We start from the raw sequence: 16,880 nt of genomic DNA on the forward strand, positions 1-16,880 counted from the left end.
ACCAGAATTGTTCTTATTGAATATTATGTTGGAGGGGGTAGAGAAGGAAAATGGGTAATTGATGCTTCATGTAATTACAACGGCAAGAATAATATATGTGAGGTATTGGAAGAAGCTAGAGATACCATTGAAAGGAGAAGTGATAGAAAAAATCTTAGAAACAGCAGAAATGGATGTCTTAACAGACTTCATAAAAGAACAAAATAGGGACGATCTGCAGAAAAGATGGGACACCCTTTCATAGATGGGTTAAATCAAAATATGGAACAAGAAATTAAGTATAGGATATGAAGACAGGAGAGAATACTTACAGGAATTAAGCAGGGTAGCCTTACAGGAAAACTAGGTTTTGGATAAGGAAAACAAGATATAAAGAGGAAGGAACTGTAGAGATGGAAAATGAGTATAATATATAGTTTGTTGTTATTATTGCCTTTAATTTCTTATGAAGTTGTGCTTGATATTCCCTGATGTGATGTCTATGTGTATATGTATGTATTCTTTTTGAAACCAATAAAATAATAACAAAAAAATGCTTTTTGTTACCATCGCTACCACCTCACAATCCTTCAGATGAGCTCTATGGCATGTTCTGCCTGACTCAATAAGAGTTTTCTGCCATAAATGCTCTACCTGTCTCCCAATTTGTTTGATCTTTGCCTAGGAAGTAGGGAGGGGGCATCTACTTGAAGGATGGAGAGGGTACCAGAGATCAACAACTCTGTAGCCCCAGAAAGCCTTCTCTTCTATACTGAAGCCGGAACTTCAGCAGAGTTACTGCTGCAACTCCCTAAGTTCCCCAGAGTACTTAATAATTCAAAAGTATCCATAAGATTGATAACAGACCATTCTATGCTCCTGCAAATGTGGGATTTTGAGCCAGGAATTTGGAAAGATACTGGCTTCAAAAAGATGCAAAATTCCAGATAATTCATTTCCATCTAAATTACCTGCAGAAGCAATTCTACAGTGTAAAGTGAAGTGGTTCTCAGAGACCACATCTAAGCAACTCTTAAACTGTTAAATAAATCAAAGTAGTTCAAATACAAGGTATAACTCCACGCTACAAGTTCAAATTGCCATTACCATGCTCCTCCTATTCCTTCACTAATGTGACTAAAGACACTAGTCCAGAAGAGTAAGTTAGAATCAAGGTCCCATCTTTTATTGTATATAAAAGACACTAACAATTTGAACATTCATCAGGAAAAGAGGACCTCAAAGAATGTGCTGTACAAATTCATGTTTACTCCACGAATCCAAGATGATTGCCTGTGAGGATGTAGGCTGTGTTTGCAAATAAGACCCAACTGCACTGCCACTCCAGTATCCTGAAGCATACAATACACACCCTATAAACATTTTCCTTTTCCAGAACAGATCCTCACAACATCACATGCTTCCATCACTTCTCACATAAAATCATCCGATTACCCAATTATATATAATTACCCAGGCTTTACTTTGAATGTCCAAAAGGATGTCCAAGAGAGCTACCATTTACAGGTTACTTCATTTACTTTGAAGAGTATATCCATTACCAGCAATTCCCCAGCATTTTCCCCAGTCAGCACAGATTCCAAACACATGTAAATGTTGGCGCAGGTACCCTAGGAAGTTTAAAGACAGCAAAGACTCCTTTCTTTGTAACTGACATCTGCCACTACAAGTCTACTTATAACAATAATATTTTCAAATGGCTCACAGACTCCTAGTCGGGGGGGGGGGCGCGGGGGGGAGTAAATTGTTTAACATTGGTGTCTGTGAAAATTACGTAAGGTTCAGTAAATGGAACTTGCATATGATTTTCCAGATATAATGGATTCCACTGCACAACAGATAGTGCTTTACCGTGACGCTATTACACATGCACACAAACAAAAACACAAAACTGAGTCAATCCACCAAATATGGGTGAAAAGGAGTAAAACTTGAAAGTTAGATTGCCAAGTTTCTTCATTATTTGTCATCACATTCTTAAATATGAACAACTGTGAACTAAATATCAGATAGTCCCTCATTTGGTAATAATTGAATTATACATCCCACACACACCAGGAAGGGGGGGAGGATAGGGGTAACAGAAAAAAATACTAGCATACAATGCCAAAGACCTAAACAATGAAAGGTAAACATGCAGTTTTCCAAAGTTAGCTGGGAAGAACTCTATCAGTCGGGATGAGAACTGATAGAGACAGGCTTACCCAATTAGAGAAAGAGGGAAAGCTCAATGCATTGCCATAGGTTTGTGCATAAAACCAAGGTTAATAAGTATGTCCAAAACTATGCTCAAATATTGGCCACATACTAGGATATGAAACAGTGATCTGAAGCGGGCCTGCAAACCAAAGTTTAAAAGTTCTAGCTCTACTGAGCAAGTTATAGTTTCTGCAGTTTTTTCACTTGTACTAATGCATGAGTGCAAGGTGTGAGTGAAGCAAACCTTAACACAGCAAACTAGCTAAAGGTTTCATTAAGCATTTTGGATGCTAAACAGGGTTAAGACAACAAATTAGTAGAAGTCAAGAACAGGTATTATACCAGCATCAGTTGATATCCCAGGACATCATCAGGCTAGTATGACTGCCCTAGCTCACTTCCTTCTGCTACCAAGGAACAAAAGGTTGAGTGTAGCATATAAAGTGCAATTTCTGACTTATTTATGGAATGTAAAAGTTACAAACACCTTAGTTTTCAACTAGCAATAGTGCAAATATACTAAATGCTTGAGAGAATACCGCAGAGACAGATGCCCCCAGTGCTACCTATAAACATATACCTTAATTCTATCTGAAAAGTACAAAAAAAGGAGTCAAACAGAAAACACAAGCTTTGTAGTAAATAATATAAAATATGTTATTTGGTCAGGAAAAGGGGTGCACACTCTATAGTAAAATCAGCAGCATATTTTGATATGTAGTTAAATTTTACAACATTAAAGCATTGAAATATTCAGTAGTCTATTATCAGCACGCACTTTAATTAAGTACAAAATTGGTCACATTTAAAAATAAAAGTATCAGGATCTTAAATTTCTAATTGGAATCTTCCAAACATGTAAGAGGCGATATCCTTAGACTCTCAAATACATTAGATTTTATCTCTGCAATATAGTGAGGGATATCTAACAGCAGTACACTGTCTGATTAAAATACAGTGATTTCAGAAGAAACTGAATGTAGAATCTTTGAAAAATTCTGCAGCTCTTCTGTAGAGATTTTTTCCCACTGTGTCCAACTTTGTGAAAACATTAAAAAGCAGTTTTAGGGCATGGGAAGCACACCCAATTGCAGGATTATATGGAAACTTATCTACTATGATTTCCCATGCTGCCTTCATATTACTTGCATTGTCAGGCACCAAAGCTGATCCTTTACCACTGCCACCCTTTTATATGACTTCACTTGTTTTATTATTAACATATTCTTTGGTTATATTGGTACCATTTGGAAATATTTCATTTAGCAGCATTAGCACAACACAGTTGTTTCCCTAGAATGATTTGAAGCATGGAAATGCTTCCATATGCAAAAAGACTGGCCACACCATTTTGTTGAGGAAGGGAGAAAAAAGGATATTTAATGATGCCATGCATACATGAACACTATAAAGCTGAAGCAGCATGTCACAGGTTTGTAACAGAGGCCTTACTAGTAAGGTTGACTGTGAACCCCTTCTCTCAGACCTCACTGCTAAAGTTATGAAGTTATTTGTTTAGAAAGTATTACAGTGCTAGAAATAAATCAGCTTGATGCTCTTTTCTTCCTTCTGTGGCTACTGATTAGGGAGAGCTCAGTTCTCACTTTGGGTGGTAAGTAAAGGCAATCCCCTCTTCAGATGACTTCATACTCATTAAGGGGATGCAAAAATCCCATAAATTACATGGCTTCCATTGCTGGACTACAGGCAAAAATCCCACAGATCAAATACAGAAAAATCTAAGGTGGGTCAAGATGCATCAATTATTCCAAGGCAAAAAGAGCGCATGGGATTTAACACAAGACAATGCATTTCACTGAATGATACAGGATTAGAAAGCATCCTAAAAAAATCCCAGTTTAGCCTATTTATTAAAAATAGAGGAATAGTTATGTTTTTGTATTTTGTAGAAAATGAAAAAGGTCTTGCAAGGTACAGAGCTACAGGTAAAACAATTCATGTGGAAAAACTTTAGTTAAATGATTATTCAGTTTTAAGAAACCTGTCCTGTTTTCAATGTCTCAGGAGAATACTGCGCTTCTACTTCAATTCTCACATGAAAAAAACCCACACAGATTATCAGTACAAGACTCCAGCTTTATAAAATAATATTGTTGGTATCTTATGCCACAAAATTAGCCAGAATAACCTCAACCAAAAACTGCGGAGAATTAAGCTCATTCTCACATTGTTGGAGGAAATGCAAATACACTGAAGAATTCTGGGGGAAAGTTTTAGAGCAAATTAATTTCATAACAAACTAAACCATACCTTTGAAGCCAGAATTAATTTTCTTAGACCATTGGCAAAGTCAAACAATTCCACAGATAAGACAAGATTTGATATCAACCCTCTTAGTGGCAGCTAAAACAGCTATAGCTTTGAGATGGAAATCTCAGTTAACAATCAATCTAGATACATGGTTTACAAAGATATGGGAACAACTAATAATGGAAAAGATAACACGTAACAGATATAACAATCAACAACAAACTACCCTAAAACAACAAATTTCATAGAGAAGTGGTATTCATTCTTAGAATACCTTTCCAACAACGATTTATTATTAATGAAATCATTGAAATATAACTATGAGATAACAGAAAAGTATAGATATAAATAAAGTATCTCTTATAAATCTTAATTCACAACACCAATATGATTGTCTAATTTGGGTAAAAATGCAGCATAACGTAACATATAATTCAATTGTAATAAATCTGCAATTTAAAGCTTATTATGTACAATTGTTGTAGTGACACCTTTTTATGGTTATTGTTGTATGTATAAAATAACAATTAAAAAAATAAACACACAGTTGGTACAACAAGCGTATCAAAACATACAACTGCAGCTTATGATACATCTCCAAAATTATTCTCAGAGTTGAAGAAGCTGCCCATCTTCATTACAAAGTGTACAAACAAGATTTGGTGGCTTATGTAGTTTTCTACCTCAGAATCAATTACATAATTTAAAAGAAATTATATCCTGATTTTCTATGTTGTCCAAAGCAACTCACAATCAACAAAGTTATACAATATAATTAAACGTGCTATTAAAACCACCAATGGAAAGAATATGAAAATAAGTGAGCAACAGATACAAAAACAACAGGATAATCTCAAGGTATACAAAACTGAGCTAAAACAATAGCATCTTACCCAAGAACACTGAACAGATTTTAAGGCATGTTCAGTGGGGAAAATCAGATAGAAAAATCAAACCAAAGCATGGCACTTAAATGCTAGCAGAGAGGGAGCCAGGCAAACCTTTGAAAGGGAAGATGTAGCGTTAAAACTGAAAAAGCCCTTTTCAGTCATCACCTGCCTCGTTTTTGTTGACTACAGTTCCCAGAGAACTTCTGATAATGAATCTACAGAGAGCACCATTCATACAAGAGAAGGAGCTTCTTCACAACTCTGGCTCCAGCTCAATTTACTATTATTTATAGTCCGCCTTTCTCACTGAGATCCAAGGCAGGTTACACAATGCAAGTGAAAATATGATATAATCAACCGCTAGGACATTCACTGGTACAATAATGAACAGCAGTTAGGACATTCAATGAGAGACAATAGGGAATGGAAGGAATAAAAAATGAAAAACAAGTGCAAAGCCAAGCACAGAGATGAAATCTTCCGGAAACTAAACATAACTAAATTACATACCATGTTTAGCAACATGGAAACTCCCAACTGCATGTCTGCCAGCATATAGTCCCTGCCCCTGCCAGTGCATCTCTCTGGGCTACTTCTTATGACACAACCCCATAATCTATATAGAAAGCCCTTCAGAATAATTCAGATTTGCATAGTTTGTGGAAAGGAGAGTGGGAGCTTTCCTGACCACCTCACACAGGCCATTCTATAAGGTGGAAGCTACCACAAAGAAAGCATGTGTATGGGCAGCTGTTGATTTCACCTAACTGCAGGGCGGTATCTGCAGAAGGCTCTGCCCAGAGGAGCATATCACACAAATATGAGGGACCAAGGCTATGAAGGGCTTTGAATGTGATAGTCATGACCCTGAATTGAGCCCGGTAACTCATGGAAAGTCAACAGAGTGACTGCAGAATGGGAGTAATATGCATGCTCCATCTAGCTCCTGAGAGTAAATGAGCTACAGTATTCTTCACCAGCTGGAGTCTCCAAGTAAGCTTTGAGGGGAGACCTATGTAGATTGCATTACAGTAGTCTAGTCTCAATGTTACTTTGCCTGAATCCAGGTGGCAAGAAGAGCCATGTCAAGTTAGGGGGCCATCTTCAGGCCAGTCTAAGTTGTGAAAAGGCCTTTATAGCAGTTACATTCACTTACATCTCTAGCAGCAGCACTTGATCTAGTATAACCCCATGGCTCTTAAATGAGTCAGCGACAGTCAAATGAATCCCATTAAAGGTTGGAAAGTGAAACACAATGTCCTTCAGGATCTCTGCTTTACCAACCAGCAGCACTTCTGTCTTGTTTAGGTTTAGTTTCAGTCTGTTTGCTTTCGCCAGTTGACAAAAACAGTAACTCAGTATCCTCTCAGCAGAGGATTTGGATAATGAGATACAGAGCTGGGTGTCATCTGCACATTGATGGCATCCAATTCCATAGCTACAAATGAGTTCTCCTAAAGCAGGGGTTCCCAATGTGGTGCTCATGGGCACAACTGTGCCCATTAACACTTTTTCTGGTGCTTGCTAAATGTTTTTAGAAAGTGAGTGGGATCAGGTGGATTTTTTTCAAAGCATGGTTTCTGACTGGCGATTGGAGTATTTTGGCTGCACAGAGGGCAGTCATTTTCTGGCACCCATATTGTTGCTGCGCCTACCACACTGTGCCAGAACTCTAAATGTGCCTGCAAGCTCAAAAAAGTTGGAGATCCCTGTCCTAGAGGTTGAATAACATGGGGGATAAGATTGCGCCTTGTGGAACCCCACATGAGACTTCTCACACTGAGGATAGCTGGTTTTCAATAGCAACCCTTCAAGTTCATCCCATGAGGAATTATTGAAACCAGTCTGAAGCACAACCCCTGACACCTACTTCTGCCTCCAAATGCCTCAGCAAAATGGCATGGTCTACTATGCTGAAGGTTGCAGATTCAGGAGGAACAATAATGAAGCTTGTCCTTTGTCTACATTCAGGTAGAAGTCAACAACCAGAGCCAAGAGAGCCATCTCCAACCCATAGCCTGACCTAAATCAGACTGAAAATGGTCTAAAGCAACAGAGTTGTCCAAGAATTTGTGGAGTTGGTCAGCTATTGGTCTCTCAGTCACTTTGCCCAGAAAGGGTAGATTAGAGATTGGGAATAACTGGCCACATCATTTTTGTCTAAGGATAATTTTTTAAGTAGTGGGAGGATGAGCATTTCTTTGAGAAGCTGAGAGAAGGTGCCTTCAGTTAATGACTGATTTATGATAGATATCCTTTATGTGATCTTTATAAGATATTAGTTATCAGGATGGGCAAGATACAAAGTAGTGGCTCACCGATGCTAGAATTCTGTCAATTCTGTGACTGGGTCAAAAATTATCAAGAAATGGACCAGTTCCTAAAGAAAATTGGAAAGATAAAATGATAGAATATGTGGCAATGGCAAAATTAATGAAATATATAAATAGAAGACCCATTAAAGAATTTTTTAAAAATGGGAAATTACTTCACCTATTATAAAAATGAGAAATAAAAGAAATAACAATGTAAATTTGGACATGAGCCTTGACTAACAAAGGTTATAGAAATGTTGTTTATTTTAAGTTTCAAATTTTCTGAAATAGAAACATATTCAAGAATTTGACTGATAATTAGCATAATTTAGTATATTATAGTATAATATAGTTAATATTAAAAATGGTTAGATTGTGTCAAATTAATTTGGTAAGAAAAGTAGAACAATGAATAGTTAAATACTTTAAAACACAATATTATATCTTTAATATTTGATTTAATAGTGAGATATAGCAAAAGAGAGGAAAGGTTTCCGAGAATGGTTGTAATAAATCCGCACATGGTATTTAAACAATATATGGTTATTGTACTCTAGGCAATCTTTGTAATGGGTACCTTAATTTTCCTTTAGTGTAATTTGTATTCCTGTTTGTAATGATTTTAAGTAAATGTGTGTATGTCTTTAAATGCTTGGTGTGGTATAGATGAAGTGTGGGGATGAAAGATAGGGATGAGTGAGTGATATGACTGGTTGATGACTGAGAATGTGGGTGGAGTGAATGCAATTTTAGACTGAGAGTGGAGAGAAAATATTTAGTCAGGGCAAGAGAGGCAAGCCGTGTGCAGCCTTAGCATGTTTAAGCATTTCCAAGAGAAATATTTAGTCAGGGAAAAGCAGGCAAACTGTGTGTGTGCCTGAGAAAAGGTATTACTTGTAATTGAGACAGAAATTAGTATCAAAAGCAGGCAAACTGTGTGTGAAGATCTGTGTGACTGGGTTTAAGTAAAGTAACTTTAAGAATTGAGAACTTCTCTTTTGAAACCATCAAGTTTTAGAAATAATATGAAACCGATACACTTCCTATAAAAATAAACATTTAGTTTTTTTATATCCCCGAGTATCTGTCATTCTTATATCCCATTCCTGTCATCAGAGCCACATAGTACCACGAAAAAGCTTGACCCTTGGGCATGTTACTAAAAGGAGAATTTTAAATTATTCTGGAATTTAATTCCTGGTGGCAGCAATCTACCAAGAGGGGGCAAGAATAAAAGGCTTAAAGACCAAATCTACCCAAGAGAAGGAAAGGGTCATAACACTGTTCCTTTTGTTGTTTTGTATCCCTTTTATTGTTTAGAAAATATATATATATATATATATATTTAAAAAAAGAAATGGATCTGTGTGTTTAGTATCACTTCTGGCTCATTTATATTATAGGTGGCATCCAGATCAGAGTATATTCGAGCTATTTTTATCAGCAAAAAACTTTGCAAAGATGTCACAGCTAATTGTTCTTGAACAAGCAAAGTTTCTGATTTAGGAATCAAAAGATGTCAAGATACCTTAACAGTTGGGATGGATGTGATTTAGCTGATGCAATGGTTGCAGAAAAGTAATTTTTCTTCGCTGCTACCACTGCTGCTACATAAGTCTTCCAATGGGCTCTATAGCGTGTTCTATCAGCTTCAGAAGAAGTTTTTCACCAGCATCTTTCCAGACATCTTAGTCTTCTTTAAATTTCCTAGTTCTGTGGTGAACCATGGGGCTGGTTTCTTCTGTAAGGAAGGGAGAAGACGGCGAGGAGCAATTCTCTCAATAGATTCAAGGAACTTCTTTAAATGTCAAAAAAGCACTTTAAATAATGTCCACAAAGACTAGGAACCAGTGGAGATCTTATCATACAGAAATAATATGTTCACTGCAACATCTCTCTGTCAATACCTTTGTCACAGTATTTTGGACTATTCGAAGTCTGAAATAACCACAAAGGGAGTCCTACAACACAACTAGGATAATTTAACCTTGATATGGCTACAGCATGCATAAACATGGAGAATTAATTTCTTCTGAGAATATGGCTCAGCTGACATACTAATCAAAGCTGGCAATTGGTACTTATAGCCACAGACACCATCTCAGCATCCAAAGATAAGACCATATCCAGTCCACCTCTAAGCTGTGAAACCATTACTCTGGATATGGCCTTATACACTGTTAAACAACAGGGTGATATGTACAACAAGAAAATCCCTAACTGACCTCTATTGCCCATCACCAGGTGCAAACACTCAAAACAGTCCTTTTGCCATCCTGGTCTTGGTGATACAAAATATTACAGCTTCCTTATCCAGGATTTATACAAGCTTGAATAATACTTTTTGGGATCTATGGAGGAAATAGAAGAACCAGTTGGACAAGTTGCCCCCACCCAGAATTCTAGAGCCATCAGTCTCTGGGGGATGGAGTGATCTAACTGGTTTAATATACTTGATTTTTATTTTATTTTAGGATTTATTTTTCTAGTGTTGGGGCAGTTTAACAACAGTATTCATAAATCACATAAAAATGTCAACAAAAAACAATATCCAAGAAAAAAGCCATGCAATACATTTTATTAGGATAAAAATAATGTACAAGTTTTCATATTCTCCAGGACTCTTCACATTGGATGTCAACTGGGAAGCAGAAGGGGGAGAGATGTGACAGACTTTGGTCTTGGAAACCTCCCATCTGCATCCTGCATAGAATACTAGAGAGATTTGAATAGATAAAGTAGTGTCGAGTAGAGATGGGCACGATCTGAATTATTTCAAAAACTCCCCGATTTTGGCGTTTGCTCCATCGTGACTCAGCTAATCGGTTCTGTCCATGGCAACCGATCCAGCGGTCGGGAGTTTGCTTGTTCGGGACTTGATTGGATGGGTCAGTTTCTGTTCGGAATTGCACTCTGGCGCTAGTATTTTATTCCCGGGGCAACGGAGTCAGGGAAATGAGCTGTGTTTGCCCTCCTTCTGTCGCCCTCGAAACACGAATGGAAGCCCAGCTTTCCTTGATTAGCAGGCTTCCTTCCAAACACGGAGCAGCAACCCAGGGGAGGGAGGGGGAAGGGGGTGGGCACAAAGGAAAGGCAAAAGGCAGCGTGGGAGGCTGGGAGGCCGCCTGCGCCATTTGCCTTTCCCCAGGACAAGGGGCGTGTGGGCAAGCCAGCCGCCCCTTGTCCTGGGGAAAGGCAAAAGGCAGCGCGGGAGGCTGGGAGGCTGCCTGCACCATTCGCCTTTCCCCAGGCCAAGGGGTGCGTGAGCAAGCCGGCCGCCCCTTGTCCTGGGGAAAGGCAAAAGGCAAAAAGCAGTGTGGGTGGCTGGGAGGCTGCCTGCGCCGTTCGCCTTTCCCCAGGACAAGGGGCGCGGGCAGCCTCCGAGACACTCGCGCTGCCGCCAGCTCCACAGCGCACTGGGACAGCCGGCTTGCTGCGTGGGCGGGGGCAACTCAGGAGCATGCGCACGCGCGCAAGAGCCTGACTACAGTTGTTCTGGGTGCTGGCCTCCCCGATTCCCGATTGCGGCCTGGAAACGAGAGTTGATCGTTTAGAATCGGTGGCCTGTGTTCGGCAGCAGCCCAGATCCACGAACGGCTGAATCGGAATTTTTTTTTTGATCGGGCCCATGTCTAGTGTCGAGTGCAGCTGGTATCAAGCTGCACCTTTGGATTTTATGAGAGAAGTAGTCTTCAACTGAAAATATAAAAACCAGTACTTGATATAAAATAGCTGACATAAAAACAAGATTTGAACAAATCAATTTAAAAGTTAGCACAATTAAAAAGGCCAAACATTTTAACAGCTAAATTAAACTGTAGATTTTTTTAAATGTTGCAACTCTTATTAAAGGATGAGAGGGATGTAACCTTTTTCACCTCCCAGGAAAACAATTCCCTAACATTAGAACTGTCACAGAAGACAGCACTCAGTAGTACCATAGTTTCTACCTGACAGAATTTCGACAAGAATTGTCTCTTAACTAACACTTCCATCCCATTGCCAGGAAGTAATGTTGGGTTTCAGCCAGCAACTAGAAATTCATGATACCTCCATTCACCCTGCTTTCCCTCCTCCTTTCTCACCCGTCCCCACTGTCTTGGAATGCACAGTGTGTCTGTGGCTCTCAACAATTCTGACATTTATAGTTCCAGACTCCACCAAATGCTAAGGATACCATGTGTCACAGATATTTGGTGCATTCTGGGAAATAAATATTCAGTTTCCAGAATATGTAGGGCACCACACATACTATATCATTGGAAAGCGACCTGGTAGAAAAGAGGAGAAAATAACTTGGGACAGGATGCAGAGGGGAAATTTTTCTCTGGCTCAAATGTACCATTTCAGCTAGAGAAGAATATTGCTGCTGTAAGGCTTAACACTATTTGAAGCCTGGTTTTCAGAACTGTTAATGCTTGCGCTCCAAGTCAAAAGAGTCTGATATTCATAAACATCTCTAGTCATATTCAGCAGTCTGAACTTAACCTACAAGTAAACTGGCAATAAAGGTTGTATAAGTGGCATGTCAGTAGACAACAGACAGCAGTATTTTGTACCAGCTGGAGTTGTCTTCTACTGCAGTAACATATAAGCACATTGCCAGGAAGTTGCAGAAGTGTAGAATGGCATTACCAGGTCAGATTGGTCTAGAAGGTATAAAAATCTATGCATTGTGTAGATGGAAGAAAGCACTCTTAGAAACATCTTGTACTAGATTTTCAGAAAGCAGGTTCTGGTTCAAGAGCATCACTAAGTTGTTTACCTAATCAGATAACGACATCTTAGCTTAATTCAATTTCAATTTATTCACTGATTAAGAACAAAGACAGCAGTTTCCAGAGGTTGAATTAATAAATGTAGAACCAGGGGTCACCAACCTATTAACAACAACAAACCCAAACTTACCAATGAACTCCCTTACTTGTGTTATATACATTAAACAACACTTCTGAAAATATCAATCACTGTTGACTCCTGTCCAGTGGTCCTAGGAAGAGGACTCAGGATTCCCAAGTGTGGCTTTGTGTTCTATTGGACAGAAAAGACTGAAATCATTAGAACTCAACAATTACCCCAAGTTTTCTAAATAAATAAAAAGCTTTCTGGTCTGTTGAGAAGAATATGATCAATCAGAACTATTTATTTGTTAAAAAAACCTAAAACTTCACCAGCTATGCAACCAGGCCTGAAGTCAGACTGAAAAAGATCAAGGTATGTGTCATTCAGGCATACTAGGAATTGCCCTGGCACTCAACACTTGATCATGTTGCCCCAAGACAGAGGTTTAGTCATAAATTGGCTGGTTCCACTTTATTTAAGGATGCTCAAAAAGGGTATTGTCGAGCTGGAAAAAAATACAGAAAAGGGCAACCAAGGTGATTAAAAGGTTGAAGCACCCTTCCTATGAGGAAAGTCTAGAACTTTTCAGTCTAGAAAAAAGTTCGCTAAAGGAGATAGCATAGAAATTTATAAATTTATGAAGATGCAGAGAAAGTGGAGACAGATAACTTTTTCTCCCTCTCCTATAATATCAGAACTCAGGGGCACCCAATGAAATTGATAATCAATATGTTCAGGACCAATATAAGGAAATACGTTTTTATTCAGTAAGATAGTTCAGGTGAGTAGTCACGTTGGTCTGTAACAGAAGAGCAAGATTCAGGTCCGGTAGCAGCTAATGAATGGTGCTTTGACTCTCAAAAGTTCATACCCTGAAAATCTAGTTGTTGTCTAATGTACTACTGGATCCAAATTTTATTTAATAAGTAAGTGAACTGTGAAATTCAATACCACTAGACATAATGATAGTTACAAGCATAGATGGCTTTAAAAGGGGCTTAGACAGATTCATGGAGGAGAGATCTATCACTGGCTACTACCCATGGTGATTGAAGGCAATCTCCATAAACAGAGGTAACAAACCTCTGAAAACTAGTATGAGAAGACAGCATTAAGGAAGGCCTCGGACTCTGTGCCATTTAGCACTCCAGGGTAACTGGCTGGCTGCTTTGTAAAACAGGATGCTGGACTAGATGGATCACTAGTTTGATCCAACAGACTCTACTTATATTCCTATAATGCATTTTCTAATGATGTAAAAAAACCCAATGGTCTGCTCAACAGCCTCCCCCCCCCACAAAGAACTATTGATAATCTTGGCTAGTTATCCTCCTAACTCTAGTAAACTAGATTTTACTTGCCATGATACGATTTGCATGTGATGGACTTTACACTCCAAGCAACCTTTATCGGCATCAGCTGGAGTATAAAACTGAAATTATACAAGCAAATGTGACAAGTATTTCTTCCAAACATACAGCTATAGAATCTACTTGCAATAAAGCCCCCAAAAGCTACACCTTGCCAGGTATGGATCTGTTTATGATAAGATAAATACTTCCCAGACACAAATCACCATCTGTGGTGCGGTGAACACCAAAGAATATATGTAATGTAGGGCTGATATTTTGGAACAACCCACAGGCTTCCTAGCGACCATGAAATTCTGAGAAGTTACAAATAGAGTTGCCTCAATATGGATACTGAAGTCCCCAGAACCAAATGCCTGTGATTCTCCTACATCTAACTAGAAACCAAGAAAGTCAGCTCACACTAAAACTGTTACACAACAGGGTGATTTGTACACCAAGAGAATCCCTAATTGGCCTCTATTTCCCATCACCAGGTACAAACACTCAAAACAGCCCTTTTGCCACCCAGGTCTTGGTGATACAAAACATTACAGCTTCCTTATCAGGTTTTATACAAACTAGAATAAAATCCCAAGGATTCACACATGGGAAATTTTTTTGGCACATAATCCACTATAATAATAGTTAATACAATATGCTTGTTAAAAACACATTCTATTTTGTAAGCATTTATTAAACAGTACTTTAAAGATGATTTTACTTCTTACATTGCAATGGGGCAGCCCTTTAACACAATTGCCTCTCTCACAGTCATCTGTAGCATGAGAATCTCTGCAGGGTTATTGGTACTGGAGCTTTTTCTTTCACAGATAGCCAACACTGGCATGTAAGAGCAAGCAGGCTAGTAGAATTTATGGCAGGAATTTTTCTAGGTTTATGTGCTTTAACAAAAAAAAAATTAAGATGGCAGTTAATAAAGATGATACAACTCTTAATTTGTGATAACTTGGCCTCCAACACTATATTGCCTTTTATGACCTTTTAGACAGGATTAAAAACGTGTTCCCTTCACAACAAGGCAACCCAGGACCCATTAACTAAGAAATAATGTAACATGCCAACAGCACTGAATTTAGGCTAGCTCAAGGGGGGGCACTAAGAAAAATCATCTGCAAAGGTTTTTGAGCACCACTTTTCAAAAACAGACTTCCTCTAAAATGGACAAACACCACAATAAAAATGATTTTTAGGAAAAAAAGCAGAGGGAGGAAATTTCTCGTAACTGCCAAAGCCTTGCCAATCAAGCTCTTATTTCTAAAGCTGCCAAAATCAAAAGCAGCATCATCATACTGCAGTCAACATGCTGAAGAGACATGCCAAAGAAAGCAGCAGCTATTACAAATGCAATTCCTTACAATAAGAACAAGACAATAGTTGTGACACTACCCACTATCCCTGTTATACAAATATATGCATAGGTGTGGCATATCCAAGCAACCCAAAAGCAGCCTCCAAAACAGACAAAAGTTTGCTGCAAATGTAGGTGTAAAGAACACACACACCCATTACACTATTTTGTAATTTTACCTAGTTTCTGGTTTAGTTACAATCATGAAGAATATCTGTTTGTACTGGGTTTAAAGAAACCCAAGCAGGATAGGGCCTGTGTGTGTGTCGGGGCAGAGAGAGAGGGAAAAGTGCAACAACACAAGGCTCACAGGACTTCATAATGATCTTCATGCAAAGGCCTGGAAGACAAGCTGACCACCCCTAGTTCGAGCTGATTGCCTGATCTCCAACCCCAACCAATCAACACCGCTGTAAGGCTTACAAATAGTAACACCTCTAGAAACCGTTTAAAAGAGACGACTAAAACTGGCCTTTCCTTTTTCATTAAAAAGTTAAGTGACCGAGGCAAGATTCTCCTCTCTGACAGTTCCCCACTGTAGCAACCTCTGAAGGGAAGAGTATAATTCAACGCCTCCCACCCCCTTTGAGACGCCCACCGGGCAGCCTCTCACCCCCTCCGATGAATATGCAGCGCGCCCCGCTCGCCCTTCATGTCCGCCCAGCGGCCCCCCCTCCCCCCAGCTCTCACCGCTCGCAGGGGGGCCACCTCCGCGAAGAGCATCCCGCGCCCCCTCCTGCTCGGCCCCCCAGCGCGGCAGGGAGGGAGGCGGGGGGGGGGACGGGGCCACCGAGCCCCCTCGCTTCTGGAGAGGAGCCGGGCTCCTCCTTCCCGTCTGCGCGAGGCGAGGGGGCGTCTCCGGGCGGCACCGGCGGAGCACGGGAGGAGGAGGAGGAGGAGGGAAGGGGCGGGCCGGTACACAGCCACGGCCGCAAAGTGCTTCCGGGATCCAGGCAGCAGGAACTCGGCGAGGGCCGGCGGCCAAACGGCCTGCCGCGGAGGGAGGGGCCGAAGGAGACAGCCGCCCCCTCGCCCCGACATTAAAAAGCCGAACACTCGTTAGGGTCGTCACTTCCGGGTCTGCTGAACCTCCATATGCGGGGGAGCTGGGACTCGAGATGGAAACAGAGGGGAAATGAGGCCAAGCCGTCGGAGAGTTCTCGGGATTGCAACTGATCTCCAGGCTAGTTCGCCTGGAGCAAACGGCTGCTTTGGAAGGTGTAAGGTATTACGTCCCACTGAGGTTCCTCCCCTCCCCAGGCTCCCCCTCACCATCTCTAGGAGTTTCTCAATCTGGAGCTGGCGACCCTGTGTTAAATATATTGGCTTTCCATCCCCAGAAAGCTGAGAGGAGCTATTTTTGCTTCCTGAGAGGACCCGATGCTCTTGATCATGTCTCCCTCTGACTCTTGAGAGCTCATACTCTGGAAATCTAGTTGGTCTTTAAGATGCTCCTGGTCCCGAATCTTGCTCCTCTTGGTTTTTACTTCCTTTCCTCTTCTATCACAGACTAATGCGGATACCGCCCCCCCCCCGCCCCGAAACTATCTCCCAGCAGATACTTTGGTGGATTGTCGTGTTGGTCTGAGTGGAACTGCACGGTTTGAGTCCAGTGACATTTTAAAAGATGTCCTGCTGTCCT

The 16,880-nt window shown here is 40.2% G+C and overlaps 1 protein-coding gene across 3 annotated transcripts in view; it reads right to left on the reverse strand.

Annotated features, from left to right (window-relative positions):
* Positions 1-16,145, reverse strand: part of TAB3 (TGF-beta activated kinase 1 (MAP3K7) binding protein 3) — a 55,953-nt gene extending 39,808 nt beyond the window's left edge. The window contains exons 1-4 of one of the 3 annotated variants that reach the window (XM_054973457.1): positions 15,929-16,145; positions 14,598-14,771; positions 12,584-12,706; positions 9,204-9,416 (exon numbers count right to left, since the gene is read on the reverse strand). The gene's annotated coding sequence lies outside the window, so the exon portion shown is untranslated. The remainder of the gene's footprint in view (positions 1-9,203; positions 9,417-12,583; positions 12,707-14,597; positions 14,772-15,928) is intronic. The other 2 variants (XM_054973459.1, XM_054973458.1) reach the window with 2 other exon arrangements.
* Between the last annotated feature and the right edge of the window lie 735 nt (positions 16,146-16,880).

This window comes from Eublepharis macularius, chromosome 3, assembly GCF_028583425.1.
Source record: "Eublepharis macularius isolate TG4126 chromosome 3, MPM_Emac_v1.0, whole genome shotgun sequence".
NCBI lineage: Eukaryota > Metazoa > Chordata > Lepidosauria > Squamata > Eublepharidae > Eublepharis > Eublepharis macularius.